The sequence below is a fragment of the Megascapheus bottae genome, chromosome 28 (genome assembly GCF_031878675.1).
Source record: "Megascapheus bottae isolate mThoBot1 chromosome 28, mThoBot2.hap1, whole genome shotgun sequence".
Classification (NCBI taxonomy): domain Eukaryota; kingdom Metazoa; phylum Chordata; class Mammalia; order Rodentia; family Geomyidae; genus Megascapheus; species Megascapheus bottae.
The window spans coordinates 12,595,639-12,610,585 of NC_143536.1; the positions used below are offsets into that span (position 1 = coordinate 12,595,639).

At 42.2% G+C, this 14,947-nt stretch overlaps 1 protein-coding gene across 1 annotated transcript in view; it reads left to right on the top strand.

Annotated features, from left to right (window-relative positions):
• Window positions 1–14,947, top strand: part of Hormad2 (HORMA domain containing 2) — a 77,903-nt gene that overhangs the window by 40,699 nt on the left and 22,257 nt on the right. The gene's annotated exons all lie outside the window — the stretch shown is intronic.

Sequence of the window (14,947 nt, forward strand, 5' to 3'; positions counted from 1 at the left end):
GCAGAGCATGTCAGGTGTAAAACTGGAACAAGATGGACTCCTGACATCTAGGAGGGTTTAGCCAAAAAGTGTAGTCTTCCAGAAGAAGAGAGAGGTTGTTAGATTAAATTGTCCATGACTGAAAGGGAAAGAAGGGCTGTCAATATATTTAATATACTTATTTAAGATACCCATACATTTAGAACATTTGATAATCTTTTTTTTTTTTTTGGCCTGGGCACTGTCCCTGAGCTTTTGTGCCACTTGAGCCTCAGCTCCACTTCCAGTTTTTTTGTGGTTAATTGGAGATGAGTCTCACAGACTCTCAGCCTGGGCTGGTTTTGAACCACGATCCTCAGATCTCAGCCTCCTGAGTAGCCAGGATGACAGGAGAGAGCCACTGGCACCCAGCAGAAAACCTAACATTTTGATGTACTTTCTCTTCTGATTCACTCAAGGAAGATGGCAGTTAACATGGAATGGCGAAACCCAGTTAAGACAAAATTTTGAATTGAATTCTGTGCATTTATGTGTGTGTGGAATTGAATTCTCTGGGCATGCATGTGCGTGCACAGAGCACCACCAGTACTGGACACTGACCCTAAGCTTTTTCATTCACTTGAGCCCTAGCTCCACTTCTGGCTTCTCACAGACTTTCCTGCTCAAGCTGGCTTCAAACGCAAGCTCCTCAGAGCTCAACCTCCCAAGTAGCTAGGATTATAGGTGTGAGCCACCAGTAACTAGCTTAACTAGTTCAAAAATTAAAATGTGCTCTTTTGCCAAATGGAATGTAATCAAGTTAGCTTGTAAAGGAACGGTTTCCTTGCTAGAATAGATAAGCCATGTGGTAGCACTTCCCGTGCGTAGGTTTAGAAGTGTGTGTGTGAAGATCTGAGAGCGGTGGTGGCATTGGCTGTCCAGGGTCCTCTCTCCACCAGGAGCCCAGAGAGTGATGTCCACAACATTCTGTTGTCCTGCCGGAAATGTATGCACACTCACGTGTACACTCACGTGCATGCATGTATTGTGGAACTTGTACTTAAAACGTTACTTTGAGATACAGCATGTATCAAAGAAAGCATGTAAAGTAATAGGTGCCATTTAAGTAATAAAACCATCCATCACACATCGCTATTACACTACAGCTTGCTGTGCAGACCTGCTTCATGGCACCCCACACCCCTGTAGTTTTGCCATGGCATCATTCTACTTGAATGAGATTGTGGTTGGGCATGGTGGCCGATAATGCCAGATACTCAGAAAGTAGAGAGCAGGAGACTCGACTCCTGAGTAGCTAGGGTGACAGGCGGGAGCCACCGGCGCCCAGCTCATGCCTGGTGTTTAGATTACAGATAATACTACAATAAGTACCTTTGCACACATGAAAACATGTTTCCTTATTTTCAATGGTTATAGTGTCAGAAGTAAAATGTATAAAGACTATAAATTCATATAGTTTGTGAATGAGGAATATAATTTCATTATCCAGAAACTGCCAGCTTCTCCACTTCCTCAGGATGAAATTTCTCACAATGAGCCTTGTGAGAGGACAGGCTCCTGTCGCTCGCTGTGCTCTCATGTAGATAGATACCCACTGTGTTCACGATGGACTACAGATGGGCGTGTCTAGGAAGGTGCAGGAAAAAAAAAAACACACCACAATTTAGAGAAACGATTGAACTAAGTTGAACTCTAAAATCTCTAACCCTGGAGTATTTTTGAATTCCTACCGAGAGAATAATCGCCACTGTGAGGAAAAGAAAGATGTGTAAGATAGTTTCTGTCCTTGAGAACTGGGGCTGAAGACACAGTACCTGCGTCTTATGAGAAATGGTATGGAGGACATAGGAAGGGCAGAAACAATCTGAGCAAACAGTATTACTGAGCAGTGTTCTCAGGCCTTTCGAGGTATTGTCACGTTTAGTCACTCCAGATACTTTACGAGGTAGATGCTATTGTTATCTTGATTTTGTAAATGAGGAAACTGATACTTGGAGAAGTTAGCCCATGGCTTTATACACAGTTAAATAAGTGGTAGGGCCAGAATCCCAAACACAGTGTATGGGCTCCAAATGTGCTCGTAGGATGCAGAAATTAGCGTAAACAGGTATTGTGTGGGAAGGTTCATAGAGTGGGTGATTTTTTCCTTTTTCTTTGTTGGTTTCTTTTGTTGTTGTTGTTGGTCCTGAGGCTTGAACTCAGTGCCTGGGTGCTGTCCCTGAGCCTCACTCAAGGCTAACACTCTGCTACTTGAGCCACAGTACCACTTCAGTCTTTTAAGTGGTTAATTGGAAATAAGAGTCTCACAGGAACTTTTCTACCTGGTTTGGCTTCGAACCATGATCCTCAGATCTCCGCCTCCTGAGCAGATAGGATGACAGGCTTGAGCCACTAGCACTGGGCTGCAGTGAGTGATTTTATGAATAAGTCATGTTTGTTTAGCAGAAATTAAGGCAGAGGACATTCCAGGCAAGTTGGAAAGTATAGTGTGGTGACATCAAAATTTCTATCTCTGTGACATTCCATCTTTGAACTTTCCACTCTTAGTCTGTGTTAAATGGCTTTTGCTGAAGTAGTTTTACTCTTGGTAAATTCTAACTTCAAGATTTTAAAATGTTTTAAAATTATAACTGGGTAGGAAGTGTGACTCTCAGGTGATAGCGTGCTTTCCTAGCAAGTGCAAGGTTCTGGGATCAATCCCCCCACCCACCAAACTAGCAGTGATAAACAACCTCTGAATCAACAAGGCTGGCTTGGAGGCAAAACTCAAGTGGTGGAGCTCCTTCAGCTCTGCTCTCCCATATGTGTGTGTGGTTTGTATACATATACATGCAACATATAGTGTATATACATATATACACACACAATATCTATACATATATTATCTATTAATGTGCACTTATATATAGATACACATATATAATATCTATTATATATCACAATAAACAGGAGTGAGTAGCAATCTCTTTTGTTTGCTGACTCTCTTTTTTTTTATATATATACCAAGGAGTGGGTAGTATTCTGCAACTTTTGAATTTCTGACATCCACTGGGTATTGTGGCTCACACCTATAATCCTAGCTGCTTAGAAGGATGAGATGTAAAGATCACTGTTGGAAACGAGCAGGAAAGTCTTTTAGACTCTTAAGTTCCATTAACAGCAAAAAGTCAAAAGTGGAGCTGTGGCTCAAATGATAAGAGTATCAGCCTTGAGCAAAAAAGCTAAGAGACAATACCTAGGTACTTAGTTGAAGTCCCAGCATTAGCACAAAAATAAAAAACAAATTCCTGTCATCCAATGAGTATTTGTTCATCTTAGAAAGAATTGCTAGATACTCTTTCTAGAAAAAGTTGTTTTTAGACTTTTCCTTTGTATTTATTTATCTAAAAAGGTATTTTTCCCCATCTATAACACTTTCATTTCACTGAAGCATAAATAACATAAATTATGGTTTTTGAGTGTGAGCTAAAGGTAGATAATAGTAGTTTATAAGAGCCACAAATATTTCTAAAGTATTCAACGTTTTACTATTTGATTGAATTACAGTGGATGATTGGATTTCAGGGCCCCAGTCTTACTCAGCTTTTTTTTTAAACTCATGTTGGTGCTGTGCCAATTGAGCCATACCTCCATCCTAATTTTTTTCTGGTTAATTGTAGATGAGTCTTGAAAATCTGTCTGCCTGGCTTTAAACCATGATCCTCAGATCTCAACCTCATGAGTAGTTAGAATTACAAGTGTGAGCTGCCAGTGCCAGCTGAATCATTTTCTCTCCTCCTCCTCCTCCTCCTCCTCCTCCTCCTCCTCCTCCTCCTCCTCCTCCTCCTCCTCCTCCTCTTGCCTTCTCCTTTTTTTTTGTGGGTCTTGGGGCTTGAACTCAGCCTGGGCGCTGCTCCTGAGCTCTTCAGCTCAAGGCTACTGCCCAACCCCTGGGCCTGAGCACTGTCCCTAAGCTCTTCAGCTCAAGGCTACCGCCCTACCCTTGAGCCAAGCCCCACTTCCCATTTTCTAGAGGTTAATTAGAGATAAGAGTCTCAGGTCCTTTTGTGCCTGGGCAGGCTGTGAACCTTGATCCTCAGATCTCAGCCTCCTGAGTAGCTAAAATTACAGGTATGAGCCACTGTACCCTGCTCATTTTCTTTTTAAACATATCTTAAACATACATATATGATATCACACTATTTTCCATGTACAATGAAAACAGTATTTTGTATGGAGTTCTGCTTATTGAGTTTAAAAATACTGTTTTTTTTTTGTTTTTGTTTTTGTTTTTTGCCAGTCCTGGGCTTGAGCTCAGGGCCTGAGCACTGTCCTTGGACTTTCTCAAGGCTAGAACTCTACCACTTGAGCCTCAGCACCATTTCTGGCTTTTGTCTATGTATGTGGTACCAAGGAATCGAACCCGGGTTTTCGTGCATGCTAGGCAAGCACTTTAACCACTAGGCCAAACTCCCGGCCCCTTAAAAATACTGTTTTAAGGGAGCTTTTCTCTTCTTTATATATCCCATTGAAGACTCTCTAAGCCAGCCTGATGCTGGTGGATCATACCTATAATCCTAGCTACTGAGGGGGCTGAGGTCTGAGGATTGGGGTTTGACACTAGCCCAGGCAGACAACTCTGAGAGACTCTTCTTATCTCCACATAACCAGAAAAAAAATAGAATTAAAGACATGTCTCCAGTGCCAACTGTGATTTAAGGGAGAAAAAAAATCCAGGCAAGCGTGTAGGCATGCGTGCGTGTAGCTTGAACTTAGGTTCAAGCTCCAAGACCCAAGGGGAAAAAAAACCCATAAACCACAATATATGGCTGGCTTGCAGTCATTTTTCCCCCTCCATAAAGTCCACTTCTCATCTTTTTGTCCTAAATATTTAATTCAAGTATAAGTGATTTGATTATAAGAAATTAATGTGCTAAGCACTTTGGTGCCAAAGTAAACAGCCACACTGAAGTATGGATTGGAAACTAAATCTTTTCTTCTGAGTTCTTAAAATTACTTTGTGTTCTGGCCAGCAGATAAGACAAAAGCCTTTTCATTCAGAACTCATTTTCTCCTACTGAACCGAAGTTTTGCATTTTGGGGAGCGGTAGTGTGATGGTTTTCACAGCATCACATCTCCTGAGGCACACACACGCCTTGTTAGTTGCAGTGTGGTGTGGGCGAATCTCTCTCAGATTCTTGGAAGTGGATTTGATGATTGAAATCAGTGAGAAGACGCATTGTCTACAGAAACTGTCCAGCCTTTTCAAACTACCCCTCATTCTCTCTTCCTCAGGAGACGATACAGTCTTTTTCATGAAATGTGTTGTTTTTCAAGTAGGATTTTTTTTCAGTTTATTTTTTGGTTCTCCTTTACAGAATGTAATTATATTTTGATAATCATGTGAAAAGGAATCAAAGTTAACCACTCTTAGAAGCCATTTCTTCTTTTTTTCTCTATGACTCATTCCAGAACAGCCAAGGGAATTGTTTCTCTCCTATCATGAGTGGGGAGTGCTCCCTGACGCGCTGCGGATGTCTCAACACAGAAAGGCTAGATCTGTACGCTGAGGGTAGGAAGGCCAGGTGAGGTTAGTGACTAAGGTAGGGACACTACTGAATCCTAACATTAAAAGAAACATTTTTTTTTTTTTTGCCAGTCCTGAGCCTTGAACTCCGGGCCTGGGCACTGTCCTTGGGCTTTCTTAAGGCTAGAGTTCTACCGCTTGAGCCACAGCACCATTTCTGGCTTTTCTTTTTCTTGTGTATGTGGTACTGAGGAATTGAACCCCGGTCTTCGTGCATGCTAGACAAAGCCCTCTACCACTAGGCTAAACTCTTGGCCCGTTCCTCCCCTTCTCCTTTTTTTTTTTTTTTAAAGAGTAAGATATAATATTCTGTTTGGCTAAAAAAAAAAAGTTGTCTATAGTAATACAATGTTATGTATACTGAAGCCAGTGAAATATTTGGGTTAATTTAAATATTGATTAATTGTTTTTTGTACATAAATTGCTATTATTTTCATGAATAAAAAGGTAACTCATATACAAAGGACACTCAGCAGAATTAACATTAGCTGTCATGGCTGCTTTGAAAGGCAGGCAATAGTTAACATCCACAACTCTTCATAGCTCTCATGCAATTTCTTTCCCTTTGGCAATTTCCCAGAAGTACCAGCTCACCACTTCAAAAAGTACTACATACAATGAGATTTGTCATAAACTGTTAAATTGGTGAGCCAAGAGGGTATTAATCATCTGACCATGCCAGTGTTGACAGTCATGGACTTAACTACCGAGAACTAGCCACTGCATCTCACGAAGCGGTGCGCGGAATTATGTCTTCATTTCATACATGGTAGTATTAGCCACATTAGCCTCTAGGTGCAAACTTAGTACCCAGCACCTAAGATAAACAGAGGCGGAGAATACAGAGTGAAGCCAGCATCACTTGAGCTTGAGCTCAGGGCCTGAGCACTGTCTTTGGACTTTCTCAAGGCTAGAGCTCTACCACTTGAGCCTCAGCACCACTTCTGGCTTTTTTCTATGTATGTGGTACCGAGGAATCGAACCCGGGTCTTCGCGCATGCTAGGCAAGCACTTTAACCACTAGGCCAAACTCCCGGCCCTGATTTTTTTTAAAAAATAAATGAACGTTAGTCAATTTCACATTGGAAAATAATGACAGTGTTCCTCATCTTGAATTATATCCACCTGAGTGGGTGGCTAGCAGTAGAGTTACTGTTTAGCAACTTTGAGGCTATGAGTTCAAATCTTAGAATTACATTCAACTGGCTGAGTTATCTCTTCTTTTTTCTTTCTTGGTGCAGGTCCTGGGACTTGAACTCAGGGCCTGGACACCGTCCCTGAGTGTTGTTCCTCAAGGATAGCACTTGACCACAAGAGCTCCACTTCTAGCTTTGCTGATGTTTAGTTGGAGATAAGAGTCTCGTGGACTGTCTTGCCTAGGCTGGCTTCAAATTGTGACCCCCAGATCTGAGCCCCTGAGTAGCTAGGATCACAGATGTGGGCCACCAACTGGTGGCCTCACCAATAAGTTGAGTTTCCTCATACTGCTGTATATGCTTCTGGTTTTCCATCGGACGCTAGATTGTCTATCAGTACTCAGTAAGGTTATGTTTGTATGCACCTGGGCCTCATTGTGAGAGAAATTCTTTTAGCTTTTATATTAGAATCTCAATATCAAGACTTCAGACACTGGTAAGGAAAAGTTAACTAGAGAAGCAAGCGCTTTACCAGGCTCTCACCCCATGGCCTCTTCCTTCCTAGGGCTCTGCCCACTCCACGTCCACATTCAGACTTCAGCTGGGAGCTCTGTCAGCACTTAAACAAGGCTACACAAAGCTCATCGTGAAGTCAGTCCTTTCCTCCTTACAAATCTGTACTTTTGTGGTTGTCATCTTATTTCCATCATCCTAATTTAGGATAGTTCATTATATCTACATTAAATTTATTGGCACATAGATGGGTCATTGTATTCCTTTCTTCTGTGAGGTCAATAGTAAGGTCTATGCTTTCGTTTCTTTGAGACAAACTTATATTTCAACTTTTTTGTGGTATTAGGGATTGACCTTGCCAGGCAAGTGTTCTACCATTTGAGCCCTGCCTCTCCACCTCCTCCTTACTTCTCACCCCAGTCATTTCAAATATCCCTCTTGTTCTCTTGGTCATGTTCTCTAAAGTTTCATCAATTTTGATGGTCCTTCAAAGAACCAGTGTTTGGATTCATCAGATGTTCTCTGTTGTCTTTATATACTCTATTTTATAGATTTCCACTATAAACCTCATCATTTCCTTCCTTGTGCTTGCTTCAGGCTTAGTTGTGTACATTTATTTTGTCAGTCATGGGGCTTGAACTCTGTCCCTGAGCTCTTCAGCTCAAGGCTACCACCCTACCCCTTGAGCCACAGCGCCACTTTCCGTTTTCTAGTTGTTAATTGGGGATAAGAATCTCATGGTCTTAGTGCCCAGGCTGGCTTTGAAGTGCCATTCTCAGATCTCAGCCTCTTGAGTAGCTAGGATTACAGGCATGAGCCACTGCACTCAGCTAATTGTGTACTTTTATATGTTTTTCAAGTTTAATTGAGGTCACTTCCCTTTTCTTCCCTTCTTCCTTTCCTTTTGCCTCCCTCCCTTCCTTTCTCTCTCCTTTCCCAATTTTCCTTCTTCCTCCTCCTTTCTTCCTCCTCCTCCTTTTCCTCCTCATTCTTCTTTTGTTTTTTCCGGTCCTGGGGCTTGAACTCAGGGTCTGGGCACTGTTCCTGAGCTCCTTTTGTTCAAGACTAGTGCTCTACCACTTGAGCCACAGCACTGCTCCTGGCTTTTTCTGGTTGTATGGTACTGAGAAATCAAACAAGCACTCTACCACTGAGCCACATTCCCAGCCCCCATCTTTCTTTCTTTCTTTTTTTTTAAATTTGTTTTCTGAGACAAGGTCAGCCTCGGTGCCTAGGCGAGCTTCATACTCGAGGTTCCGCTGCTTCAGCGTCCCTAACTCTTGGAATACAGTTGTGTACTGTCATACCTTTAGTCTTTTTTTAATTACATGTTATTGTCAGGGTAACACAGAGAGTACATTACTTCTTGAACACTGATACCCCTTCTCCTGTTTTTCTCCCACTTTCCCTCCCCCCTAGCCTTTTCTCCTAAATCAATGCTGAGTCTGGCACTCAGGGTCTCTCATATGCTAAGCACACACTCTACTATTGAATTATATCCCCTGGCCTCCTCTTTCTTTAGGCATTTGTGATATTGGATATCATTTCTACAATCCAGTGATTATAGAAATAAAAGCTGGAGGTAGAGAGAACAACCTCTCAGGAAAAAGTTGTAATAAGAAGGAAAAAAAGGGTCAAGGATGAGGACAATGATTGCAGAAGGTGAACAGGCCTAGAAATTCTTATTAGTCATTGGTCTGTGTTTTTAAGAATTCTTCCCTCAGCTTAAGGCTGTTTTTGCACATAGATACAGGTCAGTGGCCAGTTTGTCCTTAGGGACATCCTGATGTCTCTAGTGATAATAAGCAAGCACATTGCAAACGTGGTTGACTGGTTGATGAGGGGGAGGAGAGAAGCTCTAGGTGGGTTAGGGTTTGTGGATTAAGGGTGAGAACCCAAGCCTCTGTCCCAGGAGGGTCGAATTTCCTCGTAAGCAATGCTTTAGCAGTGATACCTTTTGTTGTAGCTTCATTTTAATTTACTTCAGAGTATTGCCTGATTTCTTTTTGATTCTTTGACCTGTTATTTAGAAATAAAGAAATTCCACTTTTAATTTTTTCTTCAGTTTTATTTTATTACTGTGTGTGTCTTTTGTGTGTGTGTGTGTGCACACGCGTGTGTGCAAATGTGCATGCAACAGACAGATGACAGTTCTGTAGCTCGGGCTGATCTGGAACTTGTGTTTCTCCGTCCCCACCTCCCAGGTGCGGGGTTTGCAGGCCTGTGCAACCATGACCAGTGCCCCGATTTTATTTTTTATTGGTTTCTAATTTCATTCCACTGAGGTCAGGAGAACAGTATTTTGTTTATTTCTACCTTAACATTTTAATGAACACTCGTTTATGGCTTAATTTATAGTTTATGCTGGGGACTCTTCACACACACTTGAGAAGACAGTGTACTGCATTATGGGTATGGCTTTCTAGAGACACCTGTTTGGTGTTGATGGTTTATAGTGCTGACAGTTTTTTCCCCTCTGGTTAATCAAAAATGTTCTTTATTATGTACAGTAATCTTTTTGAGTGTTTAATCCAATCACACTTAATGATTATTATTACACATACTAATAAAATGATCAAGTTTTTTGTTTTATTTTTTTGTTCTCTGTGTTTTGGCTCTTTTTTGTATTTCAGTTTCTCCTCTACTGTTTTTCTTTGAATTAAATGAATAAAACCTTTAAATTCCTTCAGGTTTTTTCCCCACTGTATTTTTTAGTTACTTTTTAGTATTTACTCTAGGACCATATATTCTAACTTACCTAGAAATTCAGTGTATGTGTGCTAAGTTCACAGGATCCACTTCAACTTTACATTAGTCTGATTTCATTAAGATACCACCATGGTATCCTTACATGGTTCTAATATCCATCTGTTTCTGTGGGATTTTTACTACATGTACGCTGATTAATGTACAAGTCTAGCAATCACTGTTGTAACCATTCCTTCACCATTCCCTTAGCCCCTGCAACTTGGCACTCCTGTGTCTCTTTTACGCTGTTATTGGCAAATATATTGGATTTCTTCATGTTACAGATCAAACTATGTTATATACATAGTATATATTTTTATTTTTTATTCTTTTAGAGAAGAAAGGAGAAGTATGTGTTTATACTGCCTTTTGGGATTGCATTCCAGAGCATGTAGGTGGTCTGTTTTCTTGCTTTATCACCTGGGGCACTTGCTTTCGGCTGGAGGAATTTTGTTTAGGACAGTCGTGTGTCCTATGCAGTGGGACCCTGGGTCCACTCCGTGAGTGACGCTGTGAGGTGCTTTCCTTGTCACGTGAGCATGTCAGCGTGCATGCACCTACATGGAGACGGCCTTTCCTAGAGCAGGTGCAGCCTGCCGCTCCTGCTCTAAAACTTGTATGGCATGTTACTGCACAGAACAACTTAGGCAGTTGTAACATAGTGGATGTGTGTTTGTGTAGCTCCGCCTACTTACGCAAACATAGAAAAGTTACAGTAAAAATATACACAACGTAACAGCTTCCTGGGACTATTGGCCGCCTTCTTTCCTTGATTACTTCCCTCGTTTTAGCGGAGCATATGTTCTGATACGATTCTTAGAAAGAACTGAATGAGAAGTGAGTTTTTGAGATTTTAAGATCTCGTAAGAATTGCCATAAGAATGACCATGCCATAAAATTACTTGAGAATTTGGCTGGAAATAAAAATCTAGAAGGAACATGATATATGGGTCACAGTAATATGTAGGCCATGTGGCCAGAGCTTTGTGAGTCTATGAAGAAATCTAGGAGGGCAATTATTTGTTTTGAAGCATTGTTCCTTTGTCATCTAGCTTCTGGTGTTGTCGTGTTTGAGGACTCCTGAGGCATTCATATAGTTTTTGTGGATCTGACTTTTGTCTGGATGCTTTGTCCTCAGGGTTGTGAATTTCATAATAGCGTGCCATGATATGGGGCTATTTTTACAATCTATTATTTATGCTAGGCACTCAGTGGCCCATTGCAATCTGGTAATTCAAGTGCTCCTTCAGTTCTGGGAATTTTCTTGAATTATTTCCTTGATGCAAATTATATCTAGTCAAGTTTCTCTGTTCTTTCTTTCTAGATCTGTTTCTGTTTTGGTATTGGGCCTTCTGTACTCTATTTTAAAACAAAATGTTTTCCATCCAGTTTTCTCCTGATCTTGGAAGAAATTCAACATAATTGGAGCCTTCTATTGAGTTTTTATTTGCCCTTTCATTTCCAGAAGCTGTTGGCTGTTGGTTTGAACATTTCTTTTTATGATAGACTTCTTGCAATTGTTCATGACTGTAGACTCATCTTCTGTCTTAGAGGATATTAATGATCTCTGCATAGGTTTTCCCTTCCCAGTATGTCGGTGTTTGTTTCTTCTACTTGCTCTAGCACTCTGTATCTTCTTAGAATTTACCAGCTGGTGAAGTTGTCTGCTCACATTCAAGAGGGCGAGGAGCTAGAGAATGAGAATTGCAGACCATGGACTTCATTGTAGAATGACTTGACCAAATCTACAAGAAAGAATTCCTAAAAGCTGTATTTTACAGTCTTTTTTTTTCCCTTAATTTGGATGGCAGTGGCTCACACCTGTAATCCTAGGTACTTAGAAGGCTGAGATCTGAAGGCTGCAGTTCAAAGCCACCCCAGGCAGGAAGCTCTATAAGACGCTAACCAGCAAAGGGCCAGAAGTGGGGCTGTGGTTCTAGTGGTAGTATGCTAGCCTTGAGTGAAAAAGCTAACTGACAGTGCCTACGCCCTAAGTTAAAGCCCTCGTAGGAGCACAAAAATTAAATATATAAACAAAAAAAATCTTCTCAGTGGGTTTGCTTGAAGTGGGGCTGACCACTACAATTTGGGGAGCCAAATAAGAAGAGGCCAAGGGTCTCCACACTCAGTACGTTTGCTGATCCCTGAGCCCAGCACCTTAACTCTGCCTCAGCTGCATTTTGTGTTCTTTTTCTTTTAAAGAAAACTGTGTTTATATTTGTGTGTGTGTGTGTGTGTGTGTGTGTGTGTGTGTGTGTGTGTGTGTGTGTGTTTTGCCAGTCTTGGGCTTGAGCTCAGGACCTGAGCACTGTCCTTGGGCTTCCTCAAGGCTAGAGCTCTACCACTGAGCTTCAGCACCACTTCTGGCTTTTTCTATGTATGTGGTACCGAGGAATTGAACCCAGGTCTTTGTGCATGCTAGGCAAGCACTCTACCACTAGGCCAAACTCCTGGCCCATATGTGTGTGTTTTTAAAAAAATTATATATGTGTGTGTGTGTATGTATGTATGTATGTATGTATGTATGTATGTATGTATGTATGCATGCATGCATGCATTACTAGGGTTTTGAATTCAAAGCCCTGAGCTTGTTAGTCAGGCATTCTGCTAGTAAGCCATGTTTCCAGGCCTTTTTGAACTAGCTATTTTGAGATAGGATAGGATCTCTCTTCCTGATGAGCACGTTTGGGGGCCAATATTAGCCTCCCCATCCCATCCCCATTAGGATGACTGGAATGTGCACTCTGCTGGGTTCCCATTAGAAAAGGGGCTCATGAATGTTTACCATCTTCCTCAGCCTTCTAAGTAGCTAGTATTACACTGGCGCTGGCCTACACATACACTTAGTGTTCTATAATTTTATAGCATCTTTTCTAGAGAATAAATCCATTGATCCCAGACTAGGAGAAGAACACTGTTTGGTGGTGTGAGGGATTACAGTAGTTTCATAAAGGCCCTTGAGTTTGTCTCCTGTCTTGCTCCTCATCCTCTTGGTCCCTCTTCCAGGACTACATGGGTGGTTAGAAGGAGGTACATTTGGGTGTCCTTTGCTGCTTTGGGTTTCTCAGGTCTATTGCCTTAGTTATGCCTCTTTCATCTGCTTCCAAAATTCCATCACTGCTGTCTCTTCTCTTATCATTTCAGAGTCTGTCTTTTAAAGAAACCACTGTCATTCTAGGAAGGCTTCAGGAGAAAATGTGTCAACTTAATTACCACTGTCCAAATGTCAGGACATATATTTTAAAACCATGAATAAGAGAGCTGGGGAGAATGAGGGAAGGGTGACATTGAGCAAGATGCATTGTACTCCTAATCTGTCTTGTACAACTAAAGCACAACTACTTAAATGCAAGTAAATACATACGTAGGTTAAAGGCAGTTTACAGGGCACACGATGGGGGGTTTTCTTAAAGCATTTTTGTTTGAAGAAAAGAATTACACGTTTCACACAGGATTTCTGAGAATTCTTAGGATTGCCTGTGAATTCGAACATGAAAAGCTCTTCATTACGATGTAAAGTATTCCAAGTATGTTCAAGGGATAAGTCCAAATAGTCTTCTAAGGAGGCGGTGCTCCCCGTGGCCTTCCACACGGGAGTAGACATCCTGGCTGGGCACAATATCATAAATATCTGAAAAATATGCGCAAAAAATTTCAGTTGAATTTTTGAAAAATCCCACACAAAGTCTTTTCAGAGCTTTCCAAAACATCTTTCAATTTACTTTTTTTGGGGAAAAAAAAGCTAATTTGAAAGTTAGCATGAGCCACGTGTGGTGCCTCACGCCTATAATCCTAGCTACTCAGGAGCTGAGATCTGAGGATGGTGGTTCAAAGCCAGCCTGGGCACTAAAGTCCAAGAGACTCTTATCTCCAATTAATCAATTGATCACTAGAAAATCGAAAGTGGCACTGTGGCTGAAGTGATAGGGCCTTGAGCTGAAGAGCTCAGGGACAATGCCCAGGCCCAGAGTTCAAGCCCCATGATGAGAGAGAGAGAGAGAGAGAGAGAGAGAGAGAGAGAGCGAGAGAGCAAGCAAGCATGGATGTTTCCTACTCATCTACAAGGACACACAGAGAGAGATCAAGTTACTCCACTGATTTTGGATGTTTTGTGTTACTGTGAAATTCTCAAAGACAAAGGGAGGAACACGTGGAGGAAGCTGATCTACCATAGGTAGAACAAAGCCCCTGGGGGAGGAGGACGTCAGTCCTGGGCTGGCCTTGCCTTACCACGCGGCTCACAGGACACATGCTCCTACCTCCACTCTTCACCTTCCTTCCCTGCAGAAAGCTGGCCTCCTCCCCCTTTCACTCTCCACAAGATTCAATTCATAATCAACCATGGTTTCCTCATTAAAAGGCCTCACAGTCTTGGTTCTGTTATGTTCTTCTGGGCCTGTTATGCAGTTGACTTTATAATCGTTTGAAAACATTTCTTACTATTTCTCTGACATACTCTAAGATCTCACTTTCTCTCCATTCCTCCAATGAGTCTTGAGGGAAGTTCTCTCCTTTGGTTTCCTTTCTCATCCTGCCTCGACCTGGGCCATCCCCCTACAGCACCGAGGTCTGAGCACGTGCTCCTCGGCGAGCTGTTTTTCTTGGTCAGATCGTCCATTCCAGGGCTCCGGCATCCCAGGGAGACAGTGGATTTCCACACGTCCGCTCTTCTGCTGGGATCCACACGTCTGCTCTTAGTCCCGCCCCTGGACCTTCTTCCTTGAAGTCTGCGGTCACGTCCATCCGTCCATCCGGTGCTCAAGTCAGCCATCCCGTTGCCTTCCCTTCCGGCATCCACCGCGGTTTCCCTGCCCAGATCACCTTCACCTCGGTGTCCTCCACTGAGAACCTTATTTAGTCAGGCGTCAGCATTCCCCAGGCCTTCCCTCTCCAGCGCTTGGGTCCAGCTCCATCCTTTCCCATTTGAATCCCTGCCATGGCCTCCAGGCTCTCCCACAGCCTCCTCTACCCTGCACACTGCTGCCATGCAATCTGCTTTAAATA